Genomic DNA, 22,950 nt, shown 5'->3' with positions numbered 1-22,950 from the left:
ATAAGTAGCAGAAATGTTTTTGTTTCCACACAAAGGTTAGTGAGTCACAAAGAACATCCATTATAATAAAAGAATGCAGTACATGCTCCATTTCATCAGAGGAAACTGCTTGAGACTTCACTTAAACCAGGCGTCATTATGTGTTATGAATGTTATACTTGATGAAAAATAAGCAACTAAAATATTTTCAAGTAAACAAAAGCACAAGATGTATGAATTCTGCTCTTGGACAAACATAATAATTCAATATTGACTAGGCACAACATGCTCATCTTCAAGACTTAGGGTAAAATTCATTACAACCTGAAAGGGTGCTTCTGCGCAGGAAGCAAAGGATGTAGCATTGCAGGACAATTCAGAGACTCTTAATGTTTGCTTACCTCTTCCAGACTCCGCACAAATGAAGATTCCTGGAGGTAGCTTTGTAAATGGCGCTTACCTACACGTAGCCAAGACACTGTCATCTGCCCTGGTGGGTTTGCAGAAAAATAGAGCCAATCTGGGAAATGATAATTGCGGACAGGCTTTCAAAGGTTCTCACCACAGGCAGCTCCCATTTACGTAAAAAAGAGCTGAAGACACTCAGAGAACCAGCCTGTGACTGACTGAGGAAGTCATCATCTTGGCTTCCTATCAGGATACAGACAGTGAGAGGTATATAAAATGCTGAATAGCAGTGAGGTCACCGGGATAAAAGACCCAATCTGCAGAGAATCTGTGTGTCCCTGCTCACAGTTTAACAAAGCAATATAACTTTGACCTAGGCCCTCTTAATACCGAAGTATAGGAAGACTGGAATTTGGTCCATACATGCAAACCCTTTATTCCATGCGATTTGTATAGGCTGCTCTATGCATTATCTGGGGTATTACACAGGATAGATCACCACTAAACTGGTGTGGATATAAGGCATATCCGACTTGATTTACTACTTAGTTTCATCTGCATGGTAGGAAACATCCCTACGCTATGTGAACCTGATTCCAGATTCCAAAACCAACCTATGTGTTCCCTATGAATTTGTGAGTGCTGCTTGAGGTGGAAGCAGTTAGGTGTAGATGCTGAATGATATTTGTCACAGATCGTGATGCAAGTGCTTGTGCAGCAGGTTGCATGTTGTTTCTGTGGGTTGTGGCAATGCAAACCTATGTTTCCTTCTTTTTAGGTGTGCTGCAGTGTCTATGGACATTCTTGTAAAGGGATACTTTGCTGGCACAGATCAATATAATAATATCTTCTAACACATAAAAGATCTCTACAAAGACAAAAAGGATAATCTCCTCACAATCACTGTAGCTAGGTCAAGAATGCTTCATCTGCAAAATGGAATACCATTCAGATGAGACACCAGATAAATCTTCCTAAAAATACCCTAACATAAGTACCAAATGTGATAATGAATGCATTATTCTTGGTCTTACTCACAGGACAAGCTAAGCAAACCTCAACCACAGTGCACAGTACTTTTTCTTGTTTCCAGTGCTTTTATTATAAACACCATTATCATGTGGATTTGTTTCATTAAATGTATTCAGCTAAATATGTATGAGGCTGTACACTTGATCTGATCTCTATGTAATCGATTTGTTTGGGATTGGAAAATTGGAGAGGGTCTGTGGAGGGGCCACAGAGGTCTTCTCTATAAGGTAGTTCTAGAGAATATAGAGGCACACTCTTCACAAGGAGACTTGGTCATAGGACAAGAGGCAAAGAGCACCATTTGCTTCACGAAAAAGTCTGTTGAGATAGAACAAAGCAATTCTTCACTATGAAAATAATCATTAGAATAAGTTGCCCAGAGAAGCTGTGGAATTTTTATCACTTGGCCTGATTGGACTCTGGGTAACCTCATCTAATGGCCTGCTTTCAACAGCAGGTTGGACCAGACGGTCTCCAGAAGTCCCTTCCGACCTAGACCTTTCTATGGTTCTATGATTTGGTGATACCTATGAACTGCAAGACAACAGATAATTGTGCTCTTCAGTTTCACTGTTGTGTATATGCATCCACCATCTCTTGATAACTTGTGCTTTCGTTCAAACCATTACTGGGCTCTGTTAGATTTTGCGAGAAGGTAATTAATATAACTTAGATTTGACTGAGTATTTGCAACCCACATAGTGGACCAATTTCTACAATCGACTATCCTTAACACTGAGAAAATGTAACTGACGTTGAGAAAAAACTCACAGCTGTAGCTGAGGCCAGAATCCACTGTATTTCTTTAAACAGGAAAGACTTTGTTTTTGCACAAATTAGCTGCCCCTTGCCTTTTTGTGGTTCGTTTGTTTGCCTGTTTTGAACCAGAGGCAGTACATTTAATTTGACACAGGTGGCCTCAGTTTTAGATTCACTGCAGTTTTACAGTATTTCTCCAGTATAGAAATTCACACAGAAAGTTAATTTAAACAAAGGACAGGCAGAGGCAAACCTACATGGGTGGTAACTGGGAGGACACAGAGGCTAATCCAAATTACTTCAGAAACCTCCTTGGCTGGACTAGATGAAAACAAAGATAGTTTGGTGTTACTGGCTGCCCTTTCTCCCACACAAGTTTGCTGATGAAATTTTAGCCAGGGCTATATTGCTGCGTTCTGTTATTCCCTTTCACAAGAGATGGGGATGGTTCTCTCTGTTCTTGTAGTGACGGATTGCTTCTTTAAAGGAGGAGATATTGGTAAGAATTATCCCTTAATTCTGAAATAGTGCTCCCACTCATTGGATATTATGCAGGAAAACTGTGCAGGCTTCCTCAACTTCTGTCATGTTTTAAAAAGAGCTCCCAATCCATTCTTGAGGAACTATAAAGAGAAGTCCTCTGAATTCTAAGTGGAAAATAAGTGACTGACTTACACTCAGGTACCTAAACATGTCATTAAAAACGTAATGAAATCATACTTCTAAGTAGCTAGCTTTTTTTACTGACTGAACAAGGAATTAAATCTCACGCAAAGGCCAGGCCTCTACTTTTTATAAGCGTACAAAGCTTGTGTACAATGCGTACACAAGTGCATAGATCCACAAGCTCCTACGGGCCTAAGACACCGTTCAGAAAAGGCAATGCAGACCTGTGTGACACAGAAGGACCCAAAGGCAAACACAACATGGATTTTCAAGGAACCAATTGCCATCAAAACAACGAATAATGCTATACAAGCCCTCTCCTTCCTTCCAAAGAGCTCCAGGACTGTCCCTTACTTCAGAGGATGGACCATCTAGAGTCACTTATGTGCCCTGAGAAGCACTTGCATTTTTCTTAGGTATCAACTAAATAAAACAAAAAATAAAGATTAGATGAGCTCCTGGTGACATAAAAACTAGGCAAGCATTTTCTTCCCTGGTGATACAAATGAAGCAGCAGAAGCTTACATTTATATTTTTGTTACTGCTGCTCACATATTCATAGCAAATCTGAGTCCCATCTCTCCTCCTTGAAAAGTGTGTGCTTTGAATATGATCTTTGCCTAGAATTTTCAAAGGTCCCTATTTTATACAATAAAACCTTCCTCCAAGAGAACCCCTCTTGAATTTAATGTGTTTTCTCGACAAATAATACCATATTGCATATACTAGGGACCGGCAACTTCTGAGTTAATACTTAGGTGTTTATTTCACCTCTGGGCATCAAATATATAAGCCAGAATTTATGATCCATTGATACTGTTTTTAAAAAAGGTGATAGATGAGGTAAGAGGTAGAAAAAAACAAAGGTGGAAGCTACAGCCTTCAGGAAACTTTAAAAAATTTCGTAGTTGTCAAAAAAGGAATGAGTCTGGCACAAGTAGTTTTCTGGATGACCACGTTTTCCAGTCTTGAAAGGACAGCTTGTTTTCTAGAAAGTGACATATTGTCTGTAAAGTTTACTACTTTTGAAATAGCGCTACTTTAAATGCTCTGTATATGGCTTGGGAATGGAGGACCAACTTGAATTTTGTGAACTTTCTACTATCTTCCCTCTATGAGGAAAAAAAGATTTCATGCATTTTATGTAGTACTTAAAATTCAGTTTGGAACCATTATTGTACTTTTCGTTTGTTAATAAAATGTGTTCGACACTTATCTTTCCTGCCACTTGTTAAAAATCCATTTACATGGGATCAGATATAATGAAAAGGTAATTTTTCATTTTTATTCTATTTTGTAGTTATTTCCCATTTGGAATTACCTCAAGCACTGTCCTCAGAATAATAATACTCTGGAGACAAGTAAATCTAACTAGGCTTTAAAAAGCTCCTTGATTTTCCCACACACATTCACATATATATATATATATAATTTTATGCCGAGTGTTTAAATTAGATATACCAATTATAACACCTTGTTCGCACAATATGTTCATGAAAAATCCCCATGCTGAAACTCCCACTTTAATGCTGAAACCTCAGCACACAAAATTTGGAAGTGATGCTACTGCTGAAATTGTCATTGGCATCTTCCTAGATCTGCTGAATGCCTGGTGGTGCTGGGTGAAAGGCACAGGGCTCCGGCAACGTGTTCTGACCAAACGTGTTCAGCATCCCCGAACGGGGTGCAGCAAGACAGTCAGGACCAGATGAGGTTTCTGCTTTGTAGCTCTTCACTGTGCAATCCTAATGGGTATCATCAAGATGAAAAAAGAAAAAAAGAAAAGGATTCTTTAAAAAGGAAAAAAATATCTAGATGGTTCTTAATGCCTCTATTGAAGCCTTTGATTTTTCGCAGTTCTGCTCTTGGTTTACAAGGTGCTCCTATACATATGAAAACACTTAGGTCCGACAGGTAGAAAGCCTCCAAATACTATCTTTTCCATCTCTTCCTCTACTGATAGACAAAATATCTCTTCTGACATATCACTCAACGTAGCTTTTGGAGCCAGGTTCCTGAAAAATGAATTACCAGTATTTCAGCTGCCACTGTCCCTGGTCTCCATTAAAGGCAGTAGTAAGCTATGTGCTTTGGTTCCACTTATCAAGAATCCATGGAGGGCAAAAAAGAAAAAGGAAAACTCCTTCACACTGAAAAGTACAACTGGGTCATAAAGTGTGAGTACAGTTTTGCTCCTCACTGAATAAAGGAGTTGTTAATAGGTCTGCCAAAATGATGTTTGCATTGCCAGGACAGTGAGACTCCTTACTAATAAGAGGAGTAAGGTCAAAACTATCTTCTGAATGAATAATGACTGTATCTGAATGGCCTGGACTTCCCCTAGAAACAGCTTGCTTTCAAATACTAAGCTGCCTCACCAGAAAAGAGATCTGCGGAGAGCAAATGGAGGCAAAGGGAAAGCAAAAAGATGAAAACCCTGAAAAACAGTACCAGTAACGCATCAGCAAGCTATCTGCATGCAGGGACACAGGACTTCTGATTATTTCAGACTGCCTTGCTAATATTTTTTCTATTATGGACTAGTTATTTTGAATTCTTGACAAAAAGAAAATAATTTCCAGGAAATGATGTTACAGAAATTCTATCCTAGTAATTCCACATGCTGATTTATTTACTTAGAAAAAAACTGAAAGGGTTTGTAATGAATATTAAACATGACTTTTTCCAAGATGCGCTAGTTAAACTGCCAAATTTGCTTGCAAATGCAGATCACTTCAAATAGACTTACCCAGTGAAAAGAAACTTCGGTCAGATTCTAAAGCTGCATGTACAGGTGCACAAAGACAGAATACAGTGGAAGTAAGAACAGGCATGGTAGGAAGGAGAGAGCACCGAGGAAGCATGTGACTGGAATGACTGTACATCATGAGCTAGGGGCATCAAATGAAATAATCAAGTGGCAGATTCATAAGTAGGAAAAGAAATATTTTTTCACATAGTGCATCGTTAAAATTATCTTTGCTACTGCAAGCAGTAAATGCTAGAATATACACAGATTTGAAAATAGATTTAACAAACACATGCAAGAAAAAATCCGTCAAGAAGTAACTAGACAAAGATACACCATGTTGGATGCTGGAAGTTCCCAAATCCCTGGAGAGTGACTATCACTCAAGTATGAAATATCACTGGAGAATGAAATATCACTATGTGCCTTCCCTGTTCTTATGCTAGTCCCTAAACACCTTTTACTGGCCACCGTCAGAGACTAGATATTGAACCAGGAGCACCTTTGCTTTGACCCAGTACAGCTGTTGTTATATTCCTAGCCTACAGGTTCTTCCTCAGTAAGCTTCGTAATAAATGTCTAAGCACAATATTGGCTTTTTTTTTTTTTTTTTTTACCAGAAACATAGTGAAATTGTATCAATCATTGGTCACAAGAAACTGCCAAGCGACTGTCAGTGCCTTGGTTCTACTTTCAGGTGACATTGATACCGATATAATTAGAGCTAGAAGGGAGACATGGGTTACCAGAAGCTATCCTTACCCCAGAACCCGGGGTTTCTGGAAGTAAGGGCTGCAGAAGGCTTTCCTCTGACGTCAGTGACCATCATCTCGAATACCAAGCAACATCATACTTAAAAAGCAGGAATTTTAGGGTAGAGGTTGGAACGGACTTACTTTTGAATGTAGTACACTTGGGTCACCAAAGTAAAAGTCTCTAGTAGGACTCGATCTCTTAGGACAGTCCACTGCCATTACAAACAAGATATACAGGTACTCCACATCACTTTGTTACTGACAATGGATAAAATAATCTTGTGGAATTGAGACATGCTCAGTGGAGAAAAAAAAGTACTACACACAAGAAAGCTCATTAGAGGCACTGTTGGAGCTGTTAAGGATTTAAGGATTTTTTTTTTTTAAAGAACAATACTCTTATAAGGCATGCACACACATTTTCAAGCCTTGAGAATATATTCAACACTTACATAAAATTGGCCTGGTTTTAAAAGGGATCTGTTGTCATTCTGCAACCCGTAAAAATCAGGGCACTTTGAAAAACTCTGTATATTTGACAAGTTTATTGTGTGTGGGTGTGTGTGTACAACTGCATTCACATATGCATATGTAACAAAGGTATTTGCAGAACCCGAAATGGAGGAAAACTTTTGTCATTCTGAAATGGTTTGCACATATGTGTGTGTCTGTGTAGATTCAAAATCACGTAGGCTGCTGGTATTAGAGAGCAAAAATATATATTATGTTTTTATGGTTGGGCTGGCAAGCAGAGCCAAAATATACATTTAGCATATGATAATCAGATGCCTAGAACAGCAAAATATGCATCTGCGAGTACACTCAGGAGGTCTTCATATCCTTTATTCTTTTCAAATAACATAAAAGCAACTGCAAAAAGTAGAGCTTGTCCTGACATTTTGATCAGTGCTTTTTTGCCCCGAACATAATTGCTTATACTACTGCCTAGAGGGTACCTCATCCTCCCAGAACTCACATGTTATTTTTAGTGCAGAATGGAATGTAGCACATTGCAAGCATTTTAACTACCTCAAGGCACTGGTGGTATAACCAAAAAATATCTGATTCAGAGTCTTTTTTGTATGTTTTAAAAGATAAATACTAAGATTCTTTATTTTTTAGGGTTTTTTTCTCTTTTTTAAAACCTGTGTGAAATATTTCAAACATGGCTGAAATACACACATTTCTTTTCAGAAGGATGTGGTCAATGCAAATGAAAATTAGCCTCTTTATTCCTTCTTAGGAGCTGAAGTATACCTTTTCTACAAGCTCCTTGCATAAGTCTGTTCTCCCCCATCCTAGTTTTTAACTTGACATCTAGAAATCTCTGACCTGTAAGTAAAAAAGTAATTGCTATTGGTTTGCATATTTAATAGCTGCACTTCTATAGACTGACCACTTCCACACATAGGGGCATAATAAGAACCTAATGTGACTTTAATTTTGAATGACTTCTCCAGGAAAAGTTGCACCCTGACACTAAATTAATTTCTCTCAACTATAAGCAATTAACCAAGGTACCTAGCTTAGTAAAACAGGAATCCTGGACTCCAGCCACAGGAAAGAATGAGATGGGGGGAGGAGGGGGTGGAGAGAGAGTGGTATCTGCAGAAGACAGTTTAGCACTCCTAAGATCTCACTCTGTCTCTGAAGAAGCCTGTTCCTCTCCCTTCCTCAGAGAACTGAGGCAACCGTATTGCCAAGGCCAGAAGTTAGAGGAATGAACCCAAGCCTTAAAGTCAGCTCCTACAATGTTTGTGTCACTAAGTTTTAGCTAGATCAGGGCTTTAACGATTAAATGAATAGCTGTAAGCCTTATAATTCTGTATGACATTTTATGATGGCTTTGCTATTAATTTAAGGATTTACAGGACTGGCTTAATCTTTACTAGTAGATATGCCACTGTATTTTTGTAAGGATTACCCTAACACTAGTAGTTTAAAACAGAAATGAATTTGTTTGTGTTTCTATAAAGAAGAAAACACTTGAAAAGTTTCTAGAATAGCTTGCCAAATCATACAACCAATACTATTTTACCATGCTGAGTTAGTGCCGCTGCCCAACTAGTGGCAGCATAAACACATTAACTGAGAGCTATGTTTTGTTTACTGCTTTTGAAGAATCTGTTCACATAAATAGAAATTACAGAAGCTGGTTATATGAGAGTAAAGTTCAATTTGTGCATATCGTGCATCTTTTTCTTTAGGACACAATCATCACAGTCTAAACGCTTACATAAAGAAAAAGGACACAGCATGAGGAGCCCTTTTCCCTTCCATCTCCTAGCAAAAGATGTCACCACCCTTTAATAATTCTTGTGGATATTACAGTAGTGCTTAGAGATTTCAGCAGAGCTTGGGGCACCGTATTGTCCAAATGCTGTATCAACACACTGTAAACAGGTGTCCTCTGTCCTCATGAAGTTAGAACCTGAATTCACCAAGACACAGGAAGACTGGACTGGAAGAAGTATTGCTGTCCCTGTTTGCTAAATATGGAAGTGAAAGGCTAGCACATCACTCATATTGAACTTGCTTATGCTTTAAAGTGATAGTAAGAGGCCTCCACGGAAATAAGAACTGGTCCTTAGTGACCTGCCCAAATTAAAAACCAAACCCAAGTCTCAAGAAAATAAAGCTCTTTCCCCCCCAGATTTCACAAGGACACTGAAAGCCTTTTTGGAGCTCAGGAATGAAAAGGGATAGTGGGAGAAGCATGGAAGAAATGAAAAGAGTAAATCAGGCCTATGGGTCACCCCTGTTATTTGAAACCATGTGGGGGTCACTTTTGCTTGGTTGGGCATGATGTAGTGAGGATAGTCCTGGAAGACAGCAGTGTTAATGACGATGCAGTGTTGTCCTAAGGTTGTACTTGACATAAAAAGTCCGTGACCAGATAGCTGGCAACATAATTCAGAAATCTTAGCTACTACTTGATCATTGTGTGAAAGTTTTATTGAAACAGTGTGCCAATAGGCACGCATCATCGCTGCACTGTGATGGCCAGCACACGCCAAGTATTGCCACGGCTATGTAACATTATTCTAGATTTCATACTTCCTCCGGTGGACAGGAAGCTCCATTTTGAAGTATGTTCATTTTAGCTGCCCACAGGGAACCAGGTTTGATTTCTACACAAAGTGATACTGAGCGGAGATGATAATCATTATGTAGTTTGTACTGCAGTTCACCTTAGCTTCACCATAAAGCTAAGGTGAAGTTCTGTTGAAGTTAATGTTGAAGCTCCTGCCAACTTCACTTGCACCAATAAGTCAGCCTTAGTATTTTGCAGTGGCAGATATAACTGGTTTTTAGCTAGTGGGGTTCTTAACAGAAAACTTTATAGCAGACGTGTGTGTGTGCACATATGCATGTATAACACAGAGGAGGTTTGAGAGAACAGTATTATACAAGCAAAAATATATGTTATTAATTTCCAAGGTTAACACTAACAAGAAAAAGAAAATTTCGTTGTTATACATTGGAAAATAGAAAGCAACAGCCATCTCATTGTGAACGACCTTATAACCTCTTCCTGCCGCTGCTCATGCCTAGTCCAAATTGCCACATTGCTGTGAGCTTAGGGGGAGTCAGCAAAATCCCACACATATGCATAAGAACATGCATCCTCAGTAACACCTTAAGTTAAAAAAAGTACATGTTGAAACTCTTACCGTGTCTTACAAATTACAACTTTCAACGAGTTTCCACAAATATTCTTCTACTTTTTTTACTAATACTTAAATGCATTACAGATTTTTCAAGACAGACACATTTTGAAAGAAAAGAAAATATAAGTGGTGCCAAATATAAATGAAGATCACATTATGGCACTCACAGAGAAAATCTTCTGGTAATAATTTGTTACAACTCCTGAGCTCCTATATAAGCTACAGCTTCAGTAAATGAACTGGGAAAGTTTGATCTCCTAGAACTAAACCAGAAAATAATTTTCTTCTCATCATTTAAAATAGAAACATATTCTAAGAATTTTGAGAGGGATTCTCTAAGTTTTTAAATGAGAAGAAGAAAAAGAAGAAGAGGAAGAGGAATAGGATGAAGGATAGAATCCTTCCAGAATCATAGAGCTGAGGTACAGTTTTATACTGTGGAGGACTGCATCCTATATAACCCATGAAAATTTGGTGTCCCTTGCTTCTTGAATGGCTTTAATCTAAGCCTATGATATCTTTATAAGATGCGGTAAATGGATAAGACTTGTCATTGGAAAGTCTTTAGAGCACCTTTATGCAGATCTGTTGATACCACCATTCAAAGATTTAAAATGACAGCCAGCATTAACAGTTTGGGTTCCTAGAGTAGCTCCGGCAAGTCTTAAAATTACTTGCAGCTATTGCAAGCAGCTTGTTTTCTCTCAGCTCATCTAAATCTTTTCATGAATCCAGAGTTAGTTGATATACATCAGGAACTTACTTAAGACATATAGTGAACCAATGAAAGCATTACATTTTCCTCTTCTGTTATCTGTATGACTATCCAGACCCAAAGGCATATACTTGACATAGGGAGCATTCTGAAACACTAGGCTATTGAATACAGTTACCTTGTTAATACAACCTTTTTTTTTTTTTGGTTAATGTTGGTAAAAGTGCCTAAAGCTTCACGACTGCAGATGTTCTTGTTTCAGAATAATGCAGGCTCTTCCACTTCAAATATCAGTCACAGATGGTTTGGGCTGCAGATAGCTGTGCAACTGTGCTTTACTCTGAAATCTGAATTGTTTATAGTTTGGTTTTCATAACAGGGAGAAAGGGAGGATCAAGGCCTCTTCCAATACATTATTTTCTTTTTCCCTAGTACAGTCCTCTTTAAAATGGCTTGCTTTCCAATGACTTATTTCCCTCCCAAAAGGAAAGTACTTTGCTTTCTTTATAAGTCATGCATGATAGTGTGGTGAGCAGTTCACAGACCACTGGCTAGCTGCCATGTGAACATGTTCTGAGAGAAACATATTCACGGGGAAAAAAAGCCATGCAGAGCCTTAGTTAGTTTATGTGCTTTCATTTTAACAGAGATGAAAATAATTGCTTTTTAGAGCTCTCTTACAGTGTGTAACTATATTTTCCTCAATTCCCAAATCCACATTAAGGAAAAGCTTTTACTTTTGTACTGTTTCAGGTATCCCATTTCAATAATCCTTCACATCAGATAATCTAGACTTCCTTCTCCTACTGGAACCAGGCTTAGGTAGAACTTCTTGGCCTCACTCATGGTACTGGAGCACACGGGCTTCAGTTTGGCTGACATCGTCTCTTTATGGCTGTTATCTTCTCTCTATGACCACTTCAGCTGAATAAATCACTTTGTTAGCCCTCACCTCTGCGAAGCTCTCACAGGGGTTTAATTATGAAGATTTCTTGACCAAAACAAAGGTAAGGATCAATGCAGAAATATTTATTCTTAGAAGTTCACAGTAAAAAGTTAAACAAAAATAAGCAGGGCACTTACTTACTTAGTTCAGGTTGCTTTCTTCATTTGTTCTGCAGACAGTAATACAAAAAGAAAGCAGCAGAAGTGTCTAGCAGAAGCTATAAAAACAGCATGCATTTTCACTAGCTAGAAAACCAGTGAGCTGTTTCAGTTGTTAGAACTGCTTTACATGAAGACATGATGAATATCTGGAGGACAAGAGTGTACGGAAACCAAATTTCATAGCTTAGTATCAGAAACAGTTAAAAAAGCAAACAAAAACTGGAAAGGTATAAATATACAGAAAGACTGCTTCAGCAAACATCATGAATGTATACTTAAGAGGTTGGGAGCAAAACCTTGGCCTTTTCTTCCTGTTCATCTGATTTCAACAGAACAACAACAACAAAAAAAACCCCAAACCTGAAAATGAGTTAAAATTTGCAACCATCCCCAGCACTGAAAGTAGAAACATGCTATGTGTGAGAGACAAAAAAATAATGGAAGATTAGGTTGCAGACCTGACTTCTGTATTTAGTTCTGGAAAAGATCAGTGTACTGCTCGTTTTTATCTTGTTGCCAGTGGGACTTCCATATTGGAAACCTAGTTTGTGTGAAAGCTTTCTTTCACATCATGAATTTCAGCAGTAAGTATATGTCTTGGACACAGAAAAACTGATAATCAATTATTAGAAGGACACTTTAGTCCAAAAGGGAGTAGTGAGCATTCCCAGAGCAAGAGCCAACTTTAAAAAGGAGAGACACCTTGAAAGGTTTCAAGGAAACCAGTGCTGCATCCATGAATTTATGGAGGCTTTCTCAATAAACAGATGGCTGTTTTGCAAATTTCCAGCAATGGAGGATGGGTAAATTCCTTTGACAATGATCGTGGAGAAGTGACTACAGGCAGTAACAAATGTATAACCTAATGTAAACAACAGACTGCACTAACTATCTCGAGGTATGAAAGAAAAAGAACCATTAGTTGAGAAAATGGGAACCATAATGACGGTGGCTGAGGGGAGAAAGGTGCCGAGCATATTGGTAGGAAGAACAGTGGAGCACCATAGTAAATAAATAAATAAAAAAATCCCAGTATCTTGATATTGATGCAGCAACACTGGTTAACATATCATTGCAGGGAACGTAAGACAGATATCCTCAACATCATTGGCAGTGCAGTGAGAGCCGTATTCTCTGGGGAAACAACTATTTGTATCTTTGTCTTTTAAGACCAAACACTTGGTGTTTTTGCAGTTATCCTACTAACCACCAAAACTCAGTAGGATACATTAACACGTGTGACAGCCACATTTCTGCCATATTCCCATAGCAAATGGTGAATGTCTGGTTTCACACGGACCACACTGCCTTTTCCTCTGAGCATGCCTTTTGCTCCACAGGCGAGCCAGGGCCTGTATTTGCTTCTGAGCCAACCCAGGTGGAAGTTGGGAACCTCTACAAAGATCCTGTCGGATTCGCACCACGCACCTTTAGAAAACTAACTGAAGTGCCAGCGCCAGGGACCTGCTATTTTACGAACCTAAGTTCACAGACGAGGAATTCTTTCTTTGCTGTGAGTGAAGAGAGATGACCAGCTTTGAATGTGCACTTTTATCCTTCTTTCTTGCCATTATCATCTAAGTCCCTAACCTAAATTGGGATCCCAACCTAGGAACTTCAGTAAGACGCCTAGCGTTACACACTGTGGTTTTGGGCCTCAGTAACGTAGAAGCACCCATATGATTAAATGTCAATAAAACGTGGGTTCTTAATTCATTAAAGTTGGAGATCCATATCATTTAACTTTATCCACTGAAAATCAGGCATTTTGCCTAGTTGGTTGTCTAGACTCCCTCTGTAACAGAAAAAGAGAGCACCCAACTTGGATGGGATGAATCATTCCCCGGAGGGTAACTATGACTACCGGCAAGCCCAGATGACTAGCTTAGACTACATGTCTAACTTTTTGCATGGCTAACAAGGTGACATGAATCCTATCCTTTGACACTTTAAAAATTCCAACCTTTATCTAAAAGAATGAGAATTTTTTTCCTTGTATATAAATGTTCCAAAACTTAAAGATAGTTGCTTCTAAACTTCTGAGTGTTGGATTAACTATAAAAGCATTAAAACTTTTGTTATGCTGCTTACTGCGTAAGCATACAGAATTCTCAATGATTTATTTTTTTCAGTGTATGTCAGAAGGTACTTTTACTTCTTTCTTAAAAATAACTGCATTTTTTTAAGTGCACAAAGTTTTTTATTCTTGGGAGAGTTCTTTTACATGGATTAAAAATGTGAATCAAATTGCTCTGAGTTAGATATGAAAAGCACAGACACTGGAAGTATTTTTTAACTGCATCAAAATAATAATTGCATAATCAACAACTGATTGTACATGAATTTAAGATCAAAGGTACAAATTGTGCTGCTTCTCTCCAGCTTACAGACAAACAAAACTGAATAATATAGCAGTCACCTAAAGGAAATTTTATGTTTGCTCTGGGGACGTAAGTTTGAATTGTTTGGCATGTGAGCACCGCTTTAGTTTAATAAAAATTCCAACTCTACAAGCAACAGAGTATCTGTGACCCTCCTAAAATCAACAGGATGCTATGGTGATCAGAGTCCTGCAGCACTGAAAAAACATTTTATTCTACTTAATATAAATGTCTGGTTTGAATCTTTTATTCAAAATCATTCTGCTTTAGAGAAAAATGTAGAAGGACTCAGCACAATCTCTTTAGAGACTAACTTGCTTTGTCTTGGCTGAGATTAACCAAAATTTCACTTTTGTATTCTTGCATGAAAGAGGAGCAGTGTCAAATTCATATTTAGAATATTTGTGCCAGAATTATCTTGAACAATGTTCAGAAAGCATCAGATGCTATCCCTTTAGATAGTAGGAGGCCAAAAGTTTCATTATAATCAGGGATTTTCTAACCCAAGTACTGAGTAGTGAAGAAGCAAAAGTAACTGCTTAGTGAGAAAAAAAAAAAGTGTTAATTGCTCTGTTTCCCTGACAACAAAACCAGAAAAAACAGGGTAGACCTTAAGACCAGAAGGATAAACATCTAAAAATGAATACTTTTTTTTTCTTTTTTTTAAAAAATTCTTTTCAAAGACCTCTGTACCCTGCTGCTGTAGTTCTGGACAATTAGGTGGTAGTGGATCCCAGTATAGACCTCCCCATGCCCCCATCACCACCACCACCACCACCACCATAAAAAAAAGAGTATTATGGAACTAGATTCCATGATAGATTTCCCATTTTTGATGGCACCCAGCTCCCAATTAACTTTTTCCTACTGCAATTGATCCATCTTACAGACAGGTTGCCTAATGGTTTCCTTTTATGCTTTTGCTATGAAAGTCCCGTCAAGACCACTAATGTGAACTGCCTCTTTCTTGCAAAGCTAAGCGTTTCAAAACCTGACCCTGAACCACTGGCATCAAATTGAGCTGTTCAGACATTAACCATTATCGAAAACAAGAATCTATCTCAACAGACAAAACCAGCAAAGAAGCTGTCGTTATCTCCAAGCTTCTTTGTTTATGAAAGTTTCCGTTTTCAACATCAAATAGTTAAAAGTGAGATTTTAAAAAGAGAAAATGAACATGGTAAACATCTGTCATTTTTAAAAACACAGAGGGAAAATAATATAATTCTAAAGGCAGGACTTTTTTTTTTTTAAATATATATACTGTAAGTAGATATATATACCACTGCAGCTGCCTGCATTTGCTGTTTTGATATGGATTAAGGGGGAAAAATCTTGTATATATTTCATGGTGTGGAGTAGAACTGGAGGGAAAGGAGCATGGATATCTGACAAGTACCTTCACTGGTGAGAGTGAGAATTTCATTAAATTAGAAGAATAATGTCCCTACTGCATACTCTTGTTTACTCCTCCAAGAATTTCTGTTGCTAGGTAGTAAGGCATGTATTGGGAAAATATTTTTGGTAATGAATGCCATCTGTACTCATGTTGTGAGTGTGCACTACTGAGCACAGACAGCACACGTGATATGACAGAAATCTGATCTTCCTTAAGGGAATATTCCTTTGAAGCAGCAGTACTATGCTTATGTGAGATTTCAACAATTTAAAGTGGATGGATGTTCCTGATTGACTTGAGGGGCCTAAGCACTGGAACAGACTTTGTCTGATTCCTCGCTGTATGGGGAAATTATGTAGGAACCCAGAGATGTCACTTCTTCAGCTTTGATTCTCCAGTTGTAAAATAGGAACACAATAATCTTGTCTAATATAAGCTGTAAGATTAACCCTCCAAAGTTAGTGAGGTAAACTGGGGTTGTTATCATAAGCATAAGGCAAATCAAGAACATTTTCTATTTTAATACTGTTAAAATGACATATATTTTAACAGTGGAATTCCAGGAAATAGGATTACAGAAGTAAGATAACACGGCAAAGGAAGTTAGGCCACTGCTTATACTCAGAGATGCTTGAGATGCTTGCTCTTTCCCTTATGGAAATACATCTCAGTAAAGTGGCAGCACATATGGTTTTAGCCACCAATGGGCTATATGAATTTAGTTCCTCCTTATGCTGTTTGCAAATTGCTTCTGAAATCCCATTCAGATTATGGAACATTAGGGGCATATGGATGAGTACACTGGGTTAGATCAAAGGTCCATTTCACCAGTATCCTGTCTCTGACAAGGACCAGCAGAAGGTCTCTGAGAAAAAAGTACAAGAACAGATCAAAATACAGAGCAGTTATACTCCCTGCATGCTTTCCTAGTTTTGACAACCTCTGGGGCTGAAAGCTACATCTAAACTATCAGACCTTATAGGATTTTTATTCCATTAATTTGTCTTAAAACTAAACCAATTTGATTTGATTGAGTGCTCTCTCATTTTCTTATGGTGGAAAAAGTAAAATAGTCTTCTATTCAAATTCTCACATGTTTTGCAATTTCATATAACTCTGTCTTAGCCTCCTCCTCAGTCACCTCAATTTAGAAGCTGAAGATCATCCTCATCCTTTTCTGTACCTTTTCTAGGTTTATTATGTCTTATTTTTAAAAAGATGGTGTGATCTTACCTGCATGCAGTATTCAAGACATGGAAGCACCTTGGATGTGTATGGTAGAACAGGAATGTTTTCACTTCTGTTTAACAATTTTCTCTAATCATTTTTAACAATGTGTTTGCCTTCTCTTTTGGTAAGCACTGAACTGACGTGATAGAGAATATCTACAATGACTCAAAAATCTTTCTGGACTGGTAATAGCTTAATTAAAGCCTACATTCATGTATTTAGTAGGCTTCTTCTCTATGTGTATTTATTGACATTACATTTCATCTGACATTTTATTTCTCAGACACAAAATATGAATACTTCACAGTCAGCTTTAATTTTGCTTGCCTTTACTTTGCACCATCAGCAAACTCTGTCACCTCACTATTCACCCTATTTTCTAGATAACTTACAAATACTGGACAGCACAGGTCCCACCCAAGATCACCATGGAACTCCACTGGTACCTTTCCTCTACTATGAAAAACAATCATTTATCCCTACCTTTTGTTTTCTATCTTTTCGTCATTATTCCACAAGAAAATCTTTCTTCTTAAATTGTGTAAGCTTAGAAGGGATCCACTTTGTATGGTACAAGGGAAGCTGGGATACACACTTGAGAAATAGTGTCATACAGGTGTCATTCCTGTAAGCTACAAACTATGCTGCAGATGAAGGAAAGATAATTCATACAACTTGGGCATCTTGAGTATAATCTCATGGTTGGCTTCAAATTTTCTTGTAGCCACCCTACAAACAAAACATACCTCTCTAAAAATTGCCCTCCAAAAGTATCCACTTCTCTTCAATGCCTAGAGAAGGAAACCTGCATGAATATTTCAAACTGCATATACAGCTTTGTAATGTATTAGTGAAGTAGGAGGAATTCTACCCAGGTGTTTAAAACTCCATAACATTTTGAATTAACTTCATTGGCTGCAAAAGCTATTTCAGGGAGCAGGTACTAAAACAGTAGAGTAAACCCAAAATGGAGTAATCAACAAGGTAAAAATGAGTTTCTCTGTACATAATGAGGCTATGGGAATCCTAAAAGTTTACAAAATTCTGCTAGGAAACAGAAAAACATAAGAAATAAAGCCATGTTAAGGAGGTGACATAAAACTAGACAAGAATAACACATATACAGGCTTTTAGACTAATAACAGAATCCTAAAAAATAACATGATTGAACTAGAATTCCTGTTATAAAAAACCCCACAATGTTGACACAAAAGACATCTCAGAAACTTGGTAGAAGTAACAAGCAGTAGGATCCTACAGAATCAGAATATGCACAACCAGGCAACGTATTACCCAGACTGACAGTACGCTGGACCAGCGAAAGACTGGTGCTATTTGTTACAGAAAATCTACAGTCAATAAAGTGAATATGGTAAATGCGCATACAAACAGCATAGGATCCCTCTGTGTTGAAACTGCATGCCTAACTGGAAGAAATAGTCTGCATACATGTAGATGAGGATTAGAAAGTAACTTCAATATGCAAAGTAGTATTAAAGGCCTGAAGACAAGCAGTAATAAGAGTGGGAAGCCTTTGTTGACCCTCATGTATGTTTAGGAAAGGGTAGAAGAAAGAGATTAACTTTCTACTCATAAGTGACTCCTCACTGAACTATATAGTCAGAGAACACCTAAGTGAAGAAGCACCTCATGGTTTAGTACTGAGCAAGATCTAGTTCATGACATAAACACCAAAAAGCTATTCTATAACAGTGATAAAAATGCTCTTAAATTCAGATTTTTTTTTACAAGTAGAAGGTCAAGACCATCTACCATATTGAATTTAAATTATAAAATGAATTACATAAAATCATAAAGCTTTTGAAAAGAAATGTAAAGGAATGGCCAAATGACAGAAACTGGGAGGGGGAGTGTATGGAGTAACTTTAAATATCCTGTTTTAGAAGCACAGAATACATCTACCACCTACAGAAAAACTTCAAGAAGGTCAAAAAGGCCAGCAAAGTCAACTGGAGTGCAAAGAAGGCTTTTAAAAGTAAATGGATATGTTTCAGAAAGGGAAGCCATATGCTAAGCAAAGAATAAAGAAAAAAGCATAAATTCTGGCAATTTTTTTATAGAACAATAATACAGCAGGTCATGGAAGATTTTGAGGGACTGCTTTCTAAAGAAATAAAATCTAATAAGGAAGCTTTTAAGAACATGCAGAAAGCAGCAAGATCCGCAGAGAGTCTAAAAGAGCAACAGACTATTAATCAAGAGTGTTCAGAAAAATAAAACCAAAGCAAGAAAGCAAAATGAATAGCGTTGACCACAGAGGAGGTCAAAGAAGACCCTAAACTGTGCCGAAGACTGATCTCCAACAAAAATGTCAGGAGAAAAGCTTTTGGAAGATAACTGACATAAGGTCAATTTGTAACTCTCCAAGACCTGAAAACACTCACTCAAGAGTTCTAAAGGATCTCAGATATAACAATGCTGACATACTAGCGGTGGTGAATAACTTGTCACCTAAATAAACTCTGTAGCTAGAGAAAGGAAAGTGGCAAATGTGACTAAGTTAAAAAAAGGGCTTCAGGATAGAGCATGGGAAATTAGAAACTAATCAGTCTGACCTCATGTCTAGGCAAATTGATAGAAATGTAGTAACAACAGAATTAGTAAATATGTGGAAAATACAATGGGAAAAGCTAACACAGCTGCTGTAAAAGAAAGTCATGCTTCACTACCTGTTAGAGTGCTGAATTTCTAAAAAGAAAGTCCAAACTTTATCACAAAAGGCAAAAGAAATCAAAGAAATCCTTTCAGTTTCTTTTTAACTTTTGGGCAACAGTTTATGGAGAGGGTGGAGAAGACAGGAATAAAAGAGAAGGAAATTAAGATTGTAGCTGATAGATTTCTTGTGCCCAAGATCACTATCGTCTGCATAACTGATGCACCGAACGCCACAGAAAGGGGCCTCAGGGAAGATGAGCAGGATCAACCTCGTACCTGGAGGTTAGGTAGTGTGTTAGGATCAGTCTGGATTGCTGCAGAGGATCAGGTTTATTGCACAGGTAGATGGTGACTATGAGCTATAGTACAACCCCTTTTCACTTGACTTGAGCTATCATGGGAGACATAGACAAGAGGATGAGACATGTGGCAGAGGATGGGAGACGTACTGCGAATGAACGGAGCTGTAAGAATAGAAAGAATGATTCTGATCTTAAGCCAGCTGAATGGTGTCTTGGAAAAACAGATTCTATTCCTATGTGTGCTGTGGTGCCAAGTAAATCACTTAAACTAATCTTTTACAAGTTTTATGTTTGTACTAGATACTTACAAGGGGTGCCATAAAAAAGTCAGGAAGGAGATTAATAGTTTTGTTTTAGTAGCAAAGCTTGAATACTGTGCAATAAATAATGCACGGGGATCACACACTGTACCATGAAATAAAAAATATCGACTAGTGGCTTATTAAAGCGAGCTCTATCTACTCTTTGCACTAAATGAGGCCAGACTTTTGGAAAGAATATTATGTAATGATGTAATTAAAAACTGAATCATGATGTATATCCTTAACTAAATTTGCACTGGCAAATTTAATTCTAAAAGTTTACTAGCTTTTAAATACATTATTTTACAATCTTACTTATAATCTCCTAGTCATTTAATGTATTTTTGCTTTGATTTATTAATATTTAAACACATTTACTGAATTGACATGAATACCAAGTGTTTACATATCATTTTACATTTTAGAGTACATTGCAAATATTAACTAATTAGTCTTTTCCCAATAATCTGAAAGATAAGTAGTATTATTTTTCTTATCAAGTTCAAGAAAAGGAATTAAGTCATAATTAAGAAGGACACATCCCAAAAGGGATTGTTAGCTAGGTGTGATTTCTGGCCTAAATATATTCTCCTTCCTTCCTTGGAAAACATTCAATATTTCATAATCTGAAAATGCCCTGGGCCTCAAGCTTTACAGCCATGAAAGGCAGGGAAAAAATGCAAACATGAGGATGGAAATACTTTTGAGACCGTTACAGTTTCACCATTTTCAACCAATCAATGTCTTTTACATTAACAGTTTGAATTATTTGATTCCTCCCTTGGAACACCATTCAGCTTTTAATTATAGATGTCAAAAGTTTTCCTGTGCAGCAATACAGACCTATTTCTTTATAGAAATGGTCTTGATTAAAACCTAACAATTACCTCACAATCCTCCTTCTTCTTACAGTCCATTTTTTTAGTGAAGAACTCAAAATGTCATTGAATTAAAAACACTTTCTGCTTTATCTTCTGAGATAAGACAACCAATATTTCAGTGTAATAGCACACAGTCACTATCAGCACTGAGGCTGTGATACCATCACATTCACCCCACAGGAAACCTTTTCTGTTCTAGACACTTAATCAGTTGTTCAGTCATTCCAGTAATTCCATACGATTTGGCTCCAAGAACCGACCTCTTACCTCCTTTCACCTTAGGCATTTTTAAACATTCAACACTTCATATAACATTAATTTGTTTGGATAAAATGCCAGAAGGGAATACATTCAATAGTACTGAGTAATAGTCTTTGAAGAGAGGCTACTGTTTAAAGCAACATTTCAAAAGCATAAATACAAGTGAACCAGCGTCAGCCACCTTGGAGATCTTTATACGTCATCATGCTGTATAATGCATATACCATTATGCCAGTCAGCCAAACTGGTATGTCCAACGGCAAAGTGCTGTCCTCTGCTTAAATACCCACTTGGGTCATGGAAACAGACTATCAATGTCATCATGGTGCCACACTGCATGGTAGCTAGAAGGTCTGGTGACTCAGGCAGCAGTTTTACTCTGGCCCAGCACCACACTCATGCAGTTATGCTGCTGCCAGTCTCAAAGCTAGGAAGTTGAGGGACTTTTTAAAAAATTCTACTTACGTCTTTTACTTGAGTTTGCTCTACTGCTATTACAGAGATAGGATTCCTACCAGGCTAACAAGATTTCAGGCTGACACAGTGGCAAGCATTGCAAGTGGTGGCCTCTCATCATCGCTTTTTGTTCACCAGTTCCAGAGTGGGCTGCTAAAACACAAAAGTCATGCTGCTGCCATTTCATAAGCAAAGGTGTAGACTTTTAAAGTGGTTTATGAATCGAAGATGCTAAGTTTCACAGAAAAGCCACAGGATTTCAAATCTTAAACTCACTTCAGAAAGTTGATTTGTGCTCCTAACTCACACAGATATTATGAAAATTTTCCTGTAAGATTATCAGTATGATATGACATTGCTTACAATATATCTGAGCCATTTTCATTTCAGATTATTTTACCTCTTGAGATTGGTAAGGAGAAAAATAAATAAACTTGATTTGGCCTACTCACTTTGCATACTCAACACTGTCTGGCCATCCCAAAATCATCTATAAGATCTCTCATTTCACTTATGTCAGCTGACTAACTGAAATCCAGTATTTATATTTCTTTGTGGCAGAAAATAACTGCCCTTTTTACTTATTTAAAGTTTGTAATATATACTGATATTTAATACTGCAAGAGCAAAAGCAATATTGATTTCTGTATTGAATTCCATAAAGAAGAATTTAAAGTAACTATATAATATTCTCATTTTTCAGTGCCTTGAAGCAACAGAAGATTGGGAAGCAATATTGGTTTGACACATTCCACATATTCAGTGAGCGTACATGAAATATACAATCTCTAAATCCACAAATGAGAAGTTTGTACAAAATGAATGCAACAAATATAAACAAAATAAATGAATAAACACATCACTTCAGTTTTAAAACCAAAAGAAAAATAATATAGAACAAAAAACAAGGGAGTGGTTATTTGGCACATTAGTTTCAATGTAACAGTTCAATGTAAAATAACTAAATTGTCTAAATTATTTTTCAAGAATTGAAATAACATAATTCTACAGCAGTTGCTGATGCACCTGAAAGATGAACGAAACCAGCAAATGATGGGTGAAAGAAGGCTATAGCCCAAATATTACAAAGAGGTTCCCACATATTAACCTCTCAATTTGCTTTTTTGTGCATGAAATAGGCAAATGTTGATGGTTTTTGCTCCTCTTTGCGCAGATTAAAGCACAGCTATATATTTATGTAAAAGCTACAGATACCTTCTT

General features: G+C 37.4%; 1 protein-coding gene across 1 annotated transcript in view; it reads right to left on the bottom strand.

Moving 5' to 3' along the window:
• Positions 1-22,950, bottom strand: part of NALCN (sodium leak channel, non-selective) — a 256,162-nt gene that overhangs the window by 73,604 nt on the left and 159,608 nt on the right.

Source organism: Mycteria americana, chromosome 1 (assembly GCF_035582795.1).
Source record: "Mycteria americana isolate JAX WOST 10 ecotype Jacksonville Zoo and Gardens chromosome 1, USCA_MyAme_1.0, whole genome shotgun sequence".
NCBI classification, from domain to species: Eukaryota; Metazoa; Chordata; class Aves; order Ciconiiformes; family Ciconiidae; genus Mycteria; species Mycteria americana.
The sequence above is the reverse complement of the archived record's forward strand: the minus strand, read 5'-3'. Positions and strand labels throughout refer to the sequence as shown.